The sequence below is a fragment of the Oncorhynchus masou genome, chromosome 23, assembly GCF_036934945.1.
Source record: "Oncorhynchus masou masou isolate Uvic2021 chromosome 23, UVic_Omas_1.1, whole genome shotgun sequence".
Taxonomy (NCBI): Eukaryota; Metazoa; Chordata; class Actinopteri; order Salmoniformes; family Salmonidae; genus Oncorhynchus; species Oncorhynchus masou.
In genome coordinates, this window is record NC_088234.1 from 2,385,645 (window position 1) to 2,399,087 (window position 13,443).

At 39.3% G+C, this 13,443-nt stretch overlaps 1 long non-coding RNA gene across 1 annotated transcript in view; it reads right to left on the bottom strand.

Moving 5' to 3' along the window:
* Positions 1 to 1,168: 1,168 nt before the first annotated feature.
* The window catches only part of LOC135509869 (uncharacterized), a 42,594-nt gene continuing 30,319 nt past the window's right edge, over positions 1,169 to 13,443 (bottom strand). Inside the window, exons 2-3 of the long non-coding RNA XR_010450999.1 lie at positions 1,490 to 1,570; positions 1,169 to 1,336 (exon numbers count right to left, since the gene is read on the bottom strand). This is a non-coding gene — a long non-coding RNA (uncharacterized LOC135509869). The remainder of the gene's footprint in view (positions 1,337 to 1,489; positions 1,571 to 13,443) is intronic.

The following is a 13,443-nucleotide window of genomic DNA, read 5'->3' on the forward strand; positions in this document are numbered from 1 at the left end:
TACATTAGAGTTAGTGATACTGTGATCTGGACCTACCTCAGTCTGTACATTAGGGTTAGTGATACAGTGATCTGGACCTACCTCAGTCTGTACATTAGGGTTAGTGATACTGTGATCTGGACCTACCTCAGTCTGTACATTAGGGTTAGTGACACAGTGATCTGGACCTACCTCAGTCTGTACATTAGGGTTAGTGATACAGTGATCTGGACCTACCTCAGTCTGTACATTAGGGTTAGTGACACAGTGATCTGGACCTACCTCAGTCTGAACATTAGGGTTAGTGATACAGTGATCTGGACCTACCTCAGTCTGTCCATTAGGGTTAGTGATACAGTGATCTGGACCTACCTCAGTCTGTACATTAGGGTTAGTGATACAGTGATCTGGACCTACCTCAGCCTGTACTTTAGGGTTAGTGATACAGTGATCTGGACCTACCTCAGTCTGTACATTAGGGTTAGTGATACAGTGATCTGGACCTACCTCAGCCTGTACATTAGGGTTAGTGATACAGTGATCTGGACCTACCTCAGTCTGTACTTTCCCGGATCCAGATACAGCTCTACCTATAGGACACATAGATTTAATTTGTTGAACTGGCAGAAATACGTTATTTTAGGGGCGACAAAATTCACATAGAAATGTGTGTTATAGATCTGTAATTACATGTTAAAGCAAGTCTAAGTAGCAGTGGATCTGTTCTATGTCTGCAATGTTATACTTTCCGTCATGTTTTTGCATCTTTTGCATATGTCTGTCTGTTTTTGCATCTTTGCATCTGTCTGTCCGACCTTCTGACCTGTATCTCTGTCTGTCTTCACTGCCGAGTAGACAGGGTCTAGAACGACCTACTGACCTGTATCTCTGTCTGTCTTCACTGCTGAGTAGACAGGGTCTGGAACGACCTTCTGACCTGTCTCTCTGTCTGTCTGTCTTCACTGCTGAGTAGACGGGGTCTGGAACGACCTTCTGACCTGTCTCTCTGTCTGTCTGTCTTCAATGCTGAGTAGACAGGGTCTGGAGCGACCTTCTGACCTGTCTCTCTGTCTGTCTGTCTGTCTTCACTGCTGAGTAGACAGGGTCTAGAAATACCTTCTGACCTGTATCTCTGTCTGTCTGTCTTCACTGCTGAGTAGACAGGGTCTGGAACGACCTACTGACCTGTATCTCTGTCTGTCTGTCTTCACTGCCGAGTAGACAGGGTCTGGAGCGACCTTCTGACCTGTCTCTCTGTCTGTCTTCACTGCTGAGTAGACAGGGTCTGGAACAACCTTCTGACCTGAATCTCTGTCTGTCTTCACTGCTGAGTAGACAGGGTCTGGAACGACCTTCTCTGATAGAAACACATAAACAGTTTACAACTAGTGACATGTTAAAACACTAAAAACATATTATTTACTCCAGAAAGATGAGGGGAGTGTTGATGGTCATATTATTTACTCCAGAAAGATGAGGGGAGTGTTGATGGTCTCTCCCTTCTTCCTACCTCTCCTCCTGTTGTGTTGTCTCTTATCAGTGTGGTTGATGTCAGCATAGGTCACATCACCTGGACCGGATCCACCTGGAACTAAACACAGGAGGAGAGAGGATATTAACACAGACTGGACCAGGTCCACCTGGAACTCAACACAGGAGAGAGAGAGGATATTAACACAGACTGGACTGGATCCACCTGGAACTAAACACAGGAGAGAGAGAGGATATTAACACAGACTGGACCAGGTCCACCTGGAACTAAACACAGGAGAGAGAGAGGATATTAACACAGACTGGACCAGATCCACCTGGAACTAAACACAGGAGAGAGAGAGGATATTAACACAGACTGGATCGGATCCACCTGGAACTAAACACAGGAGAGAGAGAGGATTTTAACACAGACTGGACCAGATGTACCTGGAACTAACACAGAGAGAGAGAGAGAGAGAGAGAGAGAGAGAGAGAGAGAGAGAGAGAGAGAGAGAGAGAGAGAGAGAGAGGATATTAACACAGACTGGACCACCTGGAACTAAACACAGGAGAGAGAGAGGATATTTACACAGACTGGAACAGATCCACCTGGAACTAAACACAGGAGAGAGCGGATATTAACACAGACTGGACCAGATCTACCTGGAACTAAACACAGGAGAGAGAGAGGATACTAACACAGACTGGACCAGGTCCCCCTGGAACTAAACACAGGAGAGAGAGAGGATATTAACACAGACTGGACCAGATCCACCTGGAACTAAACACAGGAGAGAGAGAGGATATTAACACAGACTGGACCAGATCCACCTGGAACTAAACACAGGGAGAGAGAGGATATTAACACAGACTGGACCAGATCCACCTGGAACTAAACACAGGAGAGAGAGAGTATATTAACACAGACTGGACCAGCTGGAACTAAACACAGGAGAGAGAGAGAGAGGTTTTTAACACAGACTGGACCTGCCCCACCTGAGAGAGGAAATTAACACAGACTGGACCAGCTCAACCTGAGAGAGGATATTAACACAGACTGGACCAGACCCACCTGGAACTAAACACAGGAGAGAGAGAGGATATTAACACAGACTGGACCAGATCTACTTGGAACTAAACACAGGAGAGAGGGGATATTAACACAGACTGGACCAGCTGGAAATAAACACAGGAGAGAGAGAGGATATTAACACAGACTGGACCAGATCTACCTGGAAGTAAACACAGGAGAGAGAGGGGATATTAACACAGACTGGACCAGCTGGAACTAAACACAGGAGAGAGAGAGAGAGAGAGAGAGAGGATATTAACACAGACTGGACCAGCTGGAACTAAACACAGGAGAGAGAGGATATTAACACAGACTGGACCAGCTGGAACTAAACACAGGAGAGAGAGAGGATATTAACACAGACTGGACTACCTGGAACTAAACACAGGAGAGAGAGAGAGGATATTAACACAGACTGGACCACCTGGAACTAAACACAGGAGAGAGAGAGGATATTAACACAGACTGGACCAGCTGGAACTAAACACAGGAGAGAGAGAGGATATTAACACAGACTGGACCACCTGGAACTAAACACAGGAGAGAGAGAGGATATTAACACAGACTGGACCAGCTGGAACTAAACACAGAGAGAGAGAGGATATTAACACAGACTGGACCACCTGGAACTAAACACAGGAGAGAGAGAGAGAGGATATTAACACAGACTGGACCAGATCCACCTGGAACTAAACACAGGAGAGAGAGAGTATATTAACACATACTGGACCAGGTCCACCTGGAACTAAACACAGGAGAGAGAGAGGATATTAACACAGACTGGACCAGATCCAGCTGGAACTAAACACAGGAGAGAGAGAGAGAGAGAGAGAGAGGATATTAACACAGACTGGACCAGCTGGAACTAAACACAGGAGAGAGAGAGGATTTTAACACAGACTGGACCAGCTGGAACTAAACACAGGAGAGAGAGGATATTAACACAGACTGGACTACCTGGAACTAAACACAGGAGAGAGAGGATATTAACACAGACTGGACCACCTGGAACTAAACACAGGAGAGAGAGAGAGGATATTAACACAGACTGGACCAGATCCACCTGGAACTAAACACAGGAGAGAGAGAGTATATTAACACATACTGGACCAGGTCCACCTGGAACTAAACACAGGAGAGAGAGAGGATATTAACACAGACTGGACCAGATCCACCTGGAACTAAACACAGGAGAGAGAGAGTATATTAACACAGACTGGACCAGCTGGAACTAAACACAGAGAGAGAGAGAGGTTTTTAACACAGACTGGACCTGCCCCACCTGAGAGAGGAAATTAACACAGACTGGACCAGCTCAACCTGAGAGAGGATATTAACACAGACTGGACCAGACCCACCTGGAACTAAACACAGGAGAGAGAGAGGATATTAACACAGACTGGACCAGATCTACTTGGAACTAAACACAGGAGAGAGGGGATATTAACACAGACTGGACCAGCTGGAAATAAACACAGGAGAGAGGGATATTAACACAGACTGGACCAGATCTACCTGGAAGTAAACACAGGAGAGAGAGTGGATATTAACACAGACTGGACCAGCTGGAACTAAACACAGGAGAGAGAGAGAGAGAGAGAGAGAGAGAGAGAGAGAGAGAGAGAGAGAGAGAGGATATTAACACAGACTGGACCAGCTGGAACTAAACACAGGAGAGAGAGAGGATATTAACACAGACTGGACCAGCTGGAACTAAACACAGGAGAGAGAGAGGATATTAACACAGACTGGACTACCTGGAACTAAACACAGGAGAGAGAGAGGGTATTAACACAGACTGGACCACCTGGAACTAAACACAGGAGAGAGAGAGGATATTAACACAGACTGGACCAGATCCACCTGGAACTAAACACAGGAGAGAGAGAGTATATTAACACAGACTGGACCAGGTCCACCTGGAACTAAACACAGGAGAGAGAGAGAGGATATTAACACAGACTGGACCAGATCCACCTGGAACTAAACACAGGAGAGAGAGTATATTAACACAGACTGGACCAGCTGGAACTAAACACAGGAGAGAGAGAGAGAGAGGATTTTAACACAGACTGGACCTGCCCCACCTGAGAGAGGAAATTAACACAGACTGGACCAGCTCAACCTGAGAGGATATTAACACAGACTCGACCAGACCCACCTGGAACTAAACACAGGAGAGAGAGAGAGAGAGAGAGAGAGAGAGAGAGAGAGAGAGAGAGAGAGAGAGAGAGAGAGGATATTAATACAGACTGGACCAGACCCACCTGGAACTAAACACAGGAGAGCGAGAGGATATTAACACTGACTGGACCAGCTGTATGTTGGAGTGTTATACAGTATTACAATACCTGTGGTGGTATAGTGTTACACAGTATTACAGTAACTATGGTGTTATAATGTTATAGAGTATTGCAGTACCTGTGGTGTTATAGTAATATACAGTATTACAGTACCTGTGGTGTTATAGTGTTATAGAGTATTGCAGTACCTGTGGTGTTATAGTGTTATACTGTATTACAGTACGTGTGTTGTTATAGTGCTATACACTATTACAGTACCTGTGGTGTTATAGTGTTATATAGTATTACAGTACCTGTGGTGTTATAGTGTTATACAGTACTACAGTACCTGTGGTGTTATAGTGTTATACAGTATTACAGTACCTGTGGTGTTATGGTGTTATACAGCACTACAGTACCTATTGTGTTATAGTGTTATATAGTATTACAGTACCTGTGGTGTTATACAGTACTACAGTACCTGTGGTGTTATAGTGTTATATAGTACTACAGTACCTGTGGTGTTATAGTGTTATATAGTATTACAGTACCTGTGGTGTAATACCGTACTACAGTACCTGTGGTGTTATAGTGTTATACAGTATTACAGTACCTGTGGTGTTATAGTGTTATACAGTATTACAGTACCTGTGGTGTTATAGTGTTATACAGTACTACAGTACCTGTGGTGTAATACAGTACTACAGTACCTGTGGTGTTATAGTGTTATATAGTACTACAGTTCCTGTGGTGTTATAGTGTTATATAGTATTACAGTAACAGTGGAGTTATAGTGTTATACAGTACTACAGTACCTGTGGTGTAATACAGTACTACAGTACCTGTGGTGTTATAGTGTTATATAGTACTACAGTTCCTGTGGTGTTATAGTGTTATAGAGTATTGCAGTACCTGTGGTGTTATAGTGTTATACTGTATTACAGTACGTGTGTTGTTATAGTGCTATACACTATTACAGTACCTGTGGTGTTATAGTGTTATATAGTATTACAGTACCTGTGGTGTTATAGTGTTATACAGTACTACAGTACCTGTGGTGTTATAGTGTTATACAGTATTACAGTACCTGTGGTGTTATAGTGTTATACAGCACTACAGTACCTATGGTGTTATAGTGTTATATAGTATTACAGTACCTGTGGTGTAATACAGTACTACAGTACCTGTGTTGTTATAGTGTTATATAGTACTACAGTACCTGTGGTGTTATAGTGTTATATAGTATTACAGTACCTGTGGTGTAATACCGTACTACAGTACCTGTGGTGTTATAGTGTTATACAGTATTACAGTAACTGTGGTGTTATAGTGTTATACAGTATGACAGTACCTGTGGTGTTATAGTGTTATACAGTACTACAGTACCTGTGGTGTAATACAGTACTACAGTACCTGTGGTGTTATAGTGTTATATAGTACTACAGTTCCTGTGGTGTTATAGTGTTATATAGTATTACAGTAACAGTGGAGTTATAGTGTTATACAGTACTACAGTACCTGTGGTGTAATACAGTACTACAGTACCTGTGGTGTTATAGTGTTATATAGTACTACAGTTCCTGTGGTGTTATAGTGTTATATAGTATTACAGTACATGTGGTGTTATAGTGTTATACAGTACTACAGTACCTGTTGTGTTATACAGTATTACAGTACCTGTTGTGTTATACAGTATTACAGTACCTGTGTTGTTATACAGTACTACAGTACCTGTGGTGTAAGTGTTATACAGTATTACAGTACCTGTGGTGTTATACTGTTATGCAGTATTACAGTACCTGTGGTGGTATAGTGTTACACGGTATTACAGTAACTATGGTGTTATAGTGTTATACAGTATTACAGTACCTGTGGTGTTATAGTGTTATAGAGTATTGCAGTACCTGTGGTGTTATAGTGTTATACTGTATTACAATACCTGTGTTGTTATAGTGCTATACACTATTACAGTACATGTGGTGTTATAGTGTTATATAGTATTACAGTACCTGTGGTGTTATAGTGTTATACAGTACTACAGTACCTGTTGTGTTATATTGTTATACAGTATTACAGTACCTGTGGTGTTATAGTGTTATATAGTATCACAGTACCTGTGGTGTTATAGTGTTATACAGTATTACAGTACTTGTGGTGTTATAGTGTTATACAGTATTACAGGTCCTGTGGTGTTATAGTGTTTTATAGTATTACAGTACCTGTGGTGTTATAGTGTTATACTGTATTACGGTACCTGTGGTGTTATAGTGTTATACAGTATTACAGTACCTGTGGTGTTATAGTGTTATATAGTATTACAGTACCTGTGGTGTTAGTGTTATACAGTATTTCAGTACCTGTGGTGTTATAGTGGCCTACAGTACCTGTGGTGTTAGTGTTATACAGTATTTCAGTACCTGTGGTGTTATAGTGTTATACAGTACTACAGTAACTATGGTGTTATAGTGTTATATAGTATTAGAGTACCTGTGGTGTAATACCGTACTACAGTACCTGTGGTGTTATAGTGTTATATAGTACTACAGTACCTCTGGTGTAATAGTGTTATATAGTATTACACTACCTGTGGTGTAATACCGTACTACAGAACCGGTGGTGTTATAGTGTTATATAGTATTACAGTACCTGTGGTGTTATAGTGTTATATAGTATTACAGTACCTGTGGTGTTATAGTGTTATATAGTATACCGTACATGTGGTGTTATAGTGTTATACAGTACTACAGTACCTGTGGTGTTATAGTGTTATACAGTACTACAGTACCTGTGGCGTTATAGTGTTATACAGTACTACAGTACCTGTGGTGTTATACAGTATTACAGTACCTGTGGTGGTATCATGTTATTCAGTACTACAGTACCTGTGGTGTTATACAGTATTACAGTACCTGTGGTGTTATAGTGTTATACAGTACTACAGTACCTGTGGTGTTATACAGTATTACAGTACCTGTGGTGTTATAGTGTTATTAAGTATTACAGTAGCTGTGGTGTCATAGTGTTATAAGGTATTACAGTACCTGTGGTGGTATACAGTATTACAGTACCTGTGGTGTTATAGTGTTATACTGTATTACAGTACCTGTGTTGTTATACAGTACTACAGTACCTGTGGTGTAAGTGTTATACAGTATTACAGTACCTGTGGTATTATGGTGTTATGCAGAATTACAGTACCTGTGGTGTTATAGTGTTATACAGTATTACAGTACCTTTGGTGTTATAGTGTTATAAGGTATTACAGTACCTTTGGTGTTATACAGTATTACAGTACATGTGGTGTTATAGTTGTATACAGTATTACAGTACCTGTTATAGTGTTATACAATATTACAGTACCTGTGGTGTTATAGTATTATACAGTATTACACTACCTGTGGTGTTATGGTGTTATACATTATTGTAGTACCTGTGGAGTTATAGTGTTATACAGTATTACAGTACCTGTGGTGTTATAGTGCTATACAGTACCAGTGGTGTTATAGTGTTATACAGTACTACAGTACCTGTGGTGTTATAGCGTTATACAGTATTACAGTACCTGTGTTGATATAGTGATATACAGTATTATAGTACCTGTGGTGTTATAGTGTTATACAGTATTACAGTACCTGTGGTGTTGTAGTGCTATACAGTATTACCGTACCTGTGGTGATATACGGTACTACAGTACCTGTGGTGTTATAGTGTTATACAGTATTACAGTACCTGTGGTGTTATAGTGTTATACATCATTAGAGTACCTATGGTGGTATACTGTATTGCAGTACCTGTGGTGTTATACTGGTATTAGGTATTACAGTTACTGTGATGTTATAGTGTTATACATTACTACAGTACCTGTGGTGTTATAGCATTTTACAGTATTACAGTACATGTGGTGTAAGTGTTATACAGTATTACAGTACCTGTGGTGTTATAGTGTTATACAGTATTACAGTACCTGTGATGTTATAGTGTTATATAGTATTACAGTACCTGTGGTGTTATAGTGTTATAAGGTATTACAGTACCTGTGGTGTTATAGTGTTATACAGTATTACAGTACCTGTGTTTTTATAGTGTTATACAGCATTACAGTACCTGTGGTGTTATAGTGTTATAAGGTATTACAGTACCTGTGGTGTTATACAGTATTACAGTACCTGTGGTGGTATAGGGTTATACAGTATTACAGTACCTGTTATAGTGTTATACAGTATTACAGTACCTGTGCTGTTATAGTGTTAAACAGTATAACAGTACCTGTGGTGTTATAGTGTTATAAGGTATTACAGTACCTGTGGTGTTATAGTGTTATACAGTATTACAGTACATTTTGTGTTATAGTGTTATACAGTATTATAGTACCTGTGGAGTTATAGTTTTATACAGTATTACAGTACCTGTGGTGTTATAGTGTTATACAGTATTACAGTACCTGTGGTGTTATAGTATTATACATTATTACACTACCTGTGGTGTTTTAGTGTTATACAGTATTATAGTACCTGTGGAGTTATAGTTTTATACAGTATTACAGTACCTGTGGTGTTATAGTGTTATACAGTATTACAGTACCTGTGGTGTTATAGTGCTATACAGTACCTGTGGTGTTATAGTGTTATACAGTACTACGGTAACAGTGGTGTTATAGCGTTATACAGCATTACAGTAACTATGGTGGTATACGGTATTGCAGTAACTGTGGTGTTATACTGGTATAAGGTATTACAGTTACTGTGATGTTATAGTGTTATACATTACTACAGTACCTGTGGTGTTATAGCATTTTACAGTATTACAGTACATGTGGTGTTAGTGTTATACAGTATTACAGTACCTGTGGTGTTATAGTGTTATACAGTATTACAGTACCTGTTGTGTTATACAGTATTACAGTACCTGTGGTGTTATACATTATTACCGTACCTGTGTTGTGTTATAGTGTTATACAGTACTACAGTACCTGTGGTGGTATAGTGTTATACAGTATTACAGTACCTGTGGTGTTATTGTGTTATACAGTATTACAGTACCTGTGGTGTTATAGTATTATACAGTATTACAGTACCTGTGGTGTTATACAGTATTACAGTACCTGTGGAAGTATAGTGTTATACAGTACTACAGTACCTGTGGTGTTATACAGTATTACAGTACCTGTGGTGGTATCGTGTTATTCAGTACTACAGTACCTGTGGTGTTATACAGTATTACAGTAAATGTGGTGTTATAGTGTTATGCCGTATCACAGTACCTGTGGTGGTATAGTGTTACACAGTATTACAGTAACTATGGTGTTATAGTGTTACAGAGTATTCTAGTACCTGTGGTGTTATAGTATTATATAGTATTACAGTACCTGTGGTGTTACAGTGTTATAGAGTATTGCAGTACATGTGGTGTTATAGTGTTATACTGTATTACAGTGCTTGTGTTGTTATAGTGCTATACACTATTACAGTACCTGTGGTGTTATAGTGTTATATAGTTTTACAGTACCTGTGGCGTTATAGTGTTATACAGTACTACAGTACCTGTGGTGTAATATTGTTATACAGTATTCCAGTACCTGTGGTGTTATAGTGTTATACAGTATTGCAGCACCTGTGGTGTTATAGTGGTATACAGTATTGCAGCACCTGTGGTGTTATAGTGTTATATAGTATCACAGCACCTGTGGTGTTATAGTGGTATACAGTATTGCAGCACCTGTGGTGTTATAGTGTTATACAGTATTATAGTACCTGTGGAGTTATAGTGTTATACAGTATTACAGTACCTGTGGTGTTATAGTGTCATACAGTATTACAGTACCTGTGGTGTTATAGTGCTATACAGTACCAGTGGTGTTATAGTGTTATACAGTACAACAGTACCTGTGGTGTTATAGCGTTATACAGTATTCCAGTACCTGTGGTGATATAGTGATATACAGTATTATAGTACCTGTGGTGTTATAGTGTTATACAGTATTACAGTACCTGTGGTTTTATAGCGTTATAAGGTATTACAGTACCTGTGGTGTTATACAGTATTACAGTACCTGTGGTGTTATAGTGTTATACAGTATTACAGTACCTGTGGTGTTAGTGTTATACGGTATTACAGTACCAGTGGTGTTATAGTGTTATACAGTACAACAGTACATGTGGTGTTATAGTATTATACAGTATTACACTACCTGTGGTGTTATAGTGTTATACAGTATTATAGTACCTGTGGTGTTATAGTGCTATACAGGACCTGTGGTGTAATAGTGTTATACATTACTACAGTACCTGTGGTGTTATAGTGTTATACAGCATTACAGTACCTATGGTGGTATACGGTATTGCAGTACCTGTGGTGTTATAGCGTTTTTACAGGATTGCAGTACCTGTGGTGTAAGTGTTTTACAGTATTACAGTACCTGTGGTGTTATAGTGTTTTACAGGATTACAGTACCTGTGGTGTTATAGTGTTATACAGTATTACAGTACCTGTGGTGTTATAGTGTTATACAGTATTGCAGCACCTGTGGTGTTATAGTGTGATACAGTATTACAGGACCTGTGTTGTTATAGTGTTATACAGTATTACAGTACCTGTGGTGTTATAGTGTTATAAGGTATTACAGTACCTGTGGTGTTATAGGGTTACACAGTATTACAGTACCTGTTATAGTGTTAAACAGTATTACAGTACCTGTGGTGTTATAGTGTTATACAGTATTACAGTACCTGTGGTGTTATAGTGTTATAAGGTATTACAGTACCTGTTGTGTTATAGTGTTATACAGTTTTACAGTACCAGTGGTGTTATAGTGTTATACAGTACAACAGTACCTGTGGTGTTATAGCGTTATACAGTATTCCAGTACCTGTGGTGATATAGTGATATACAGTATTATAGTACCTGTGGTGTTATAGTGTTATACAGTATTACAGTACCTGTGGTGTTATAGTGCTGTACAGTATTACAGTACCTGTTGTGTTATAGTGTTATACAGTTTTACAGTACCAGTGGTGTTATAGTGTTATACAGTACAACAGTACCTGTGGTGTTATAGCGTTATACAGTATTCCAGTACCTGTGGTGATATAGTGATATACAGTATTATAGTACCTGTGGTGTTATAGTGTTATACAGTACTACAGTACCTGTGGTATTATGCAGTATTACAGTACCTGTGGTGTTATTGTGTTATACGGTACTAAAGTACCTGTGGTGTTATACAGTATTACAGTACCTGTGGTGTTATAGTGTTATACAGTATTACAGTAACTGTGGTGTTATAGTGTTATAAGGTATTACAGTACCTGTGGTGGTATATATTATTACAGTACCTGTGGGGGTATCGTGTAATTCAGTACTACATTACCTGTGGTGTTATACAGTATTACAGTACCTGTGGTGTTAGTGTTATACGGTATTACAGTACCTGTGGTGTTTTAGTGTTATACAGTATTACAGTACCTGTGGTGTTATAGTGTTATACAGTATTACAGTACCTATGGTGGTATACGGTATTGCAGTACCAGTGGTGTTATAGTGTTTTACAGGATTACAGTACCTGTGGTGTTATAGTGTTATACAGTATTACAGTACCTGTGGTGTTATAGTGTTATAAGGTATTACAGTACCTGTGGTGTTATAGTGTGATACAGTATTACAGGACCTGTGTTGTTATAGTGTTATACAGTATTACAGTACCTGTGGTGTTATAGTGTTATAAGGTATTACAGTACCTGTGGTTTTATAGGGTTACACAGTATTACAGTACCTGTTATAGTGTTAAACAGTATTACAGTACCTGTGGTGTTATAGTGTTATACAGTATTACAGTACATGTGGTGTTATAGTGTTATAAGGTATTACAGTACCTGTGGTGTTATAGTGTTATACAGTTTTACAGTACCTGTGGTGTTATAGTGTTATACAGTATTACAGTACCTGTGGTTTTATAGTGTTATACAGTATTACAGTACCTGTTATAGTGTTATACAATATTACAGTACCTGTGGTGTTATAGTAGTATACAGTATTACACTACCTGTGGTGTTATAGTGTTATTCAGTACAACAGTACCTGTGGTGTTATACAGTATTACAGTACCTGTGGTGTTATAGTGTTATACAGTACTACAGTACCTGTGGTATTATGCAGTATTACAGTACCTGTGGTGTTATTGTGTTATACGGTACTAAAGTACCTGTGGTGTTATACAGTATTACAGTACCTGTGGTGTTATAGTGTTATACAGTATTACAGTAACTGTGGTGTTATAGTGTTATAAGGTATTACAGTACCTGTGGTGGTATACAGTATTACAGTACCTGTGGGGGTATCGTGTAATTCAGTACTACATTACCTGTGGTGTTATACAGTATTACAGTACCTGTGGTGTTAGTGTTATACGGTATTACAGTACCTGTGGTGTTTTAGTGTTATACAGTATTACAGTACCTGTGGTGTTATAGTGTTATACAGTATTACAGTAACTGTGGTGTTGTAGTGTTATACGGTATTACAGTACTTGGTACTTGGTGTAAACACTGAAACACACAGAGAGGACTATTACTATGGTACATGATGGAAACACTGAAACACACAGAGAGAACTTTCACCATGGTACATGGTGTAAACACCGAA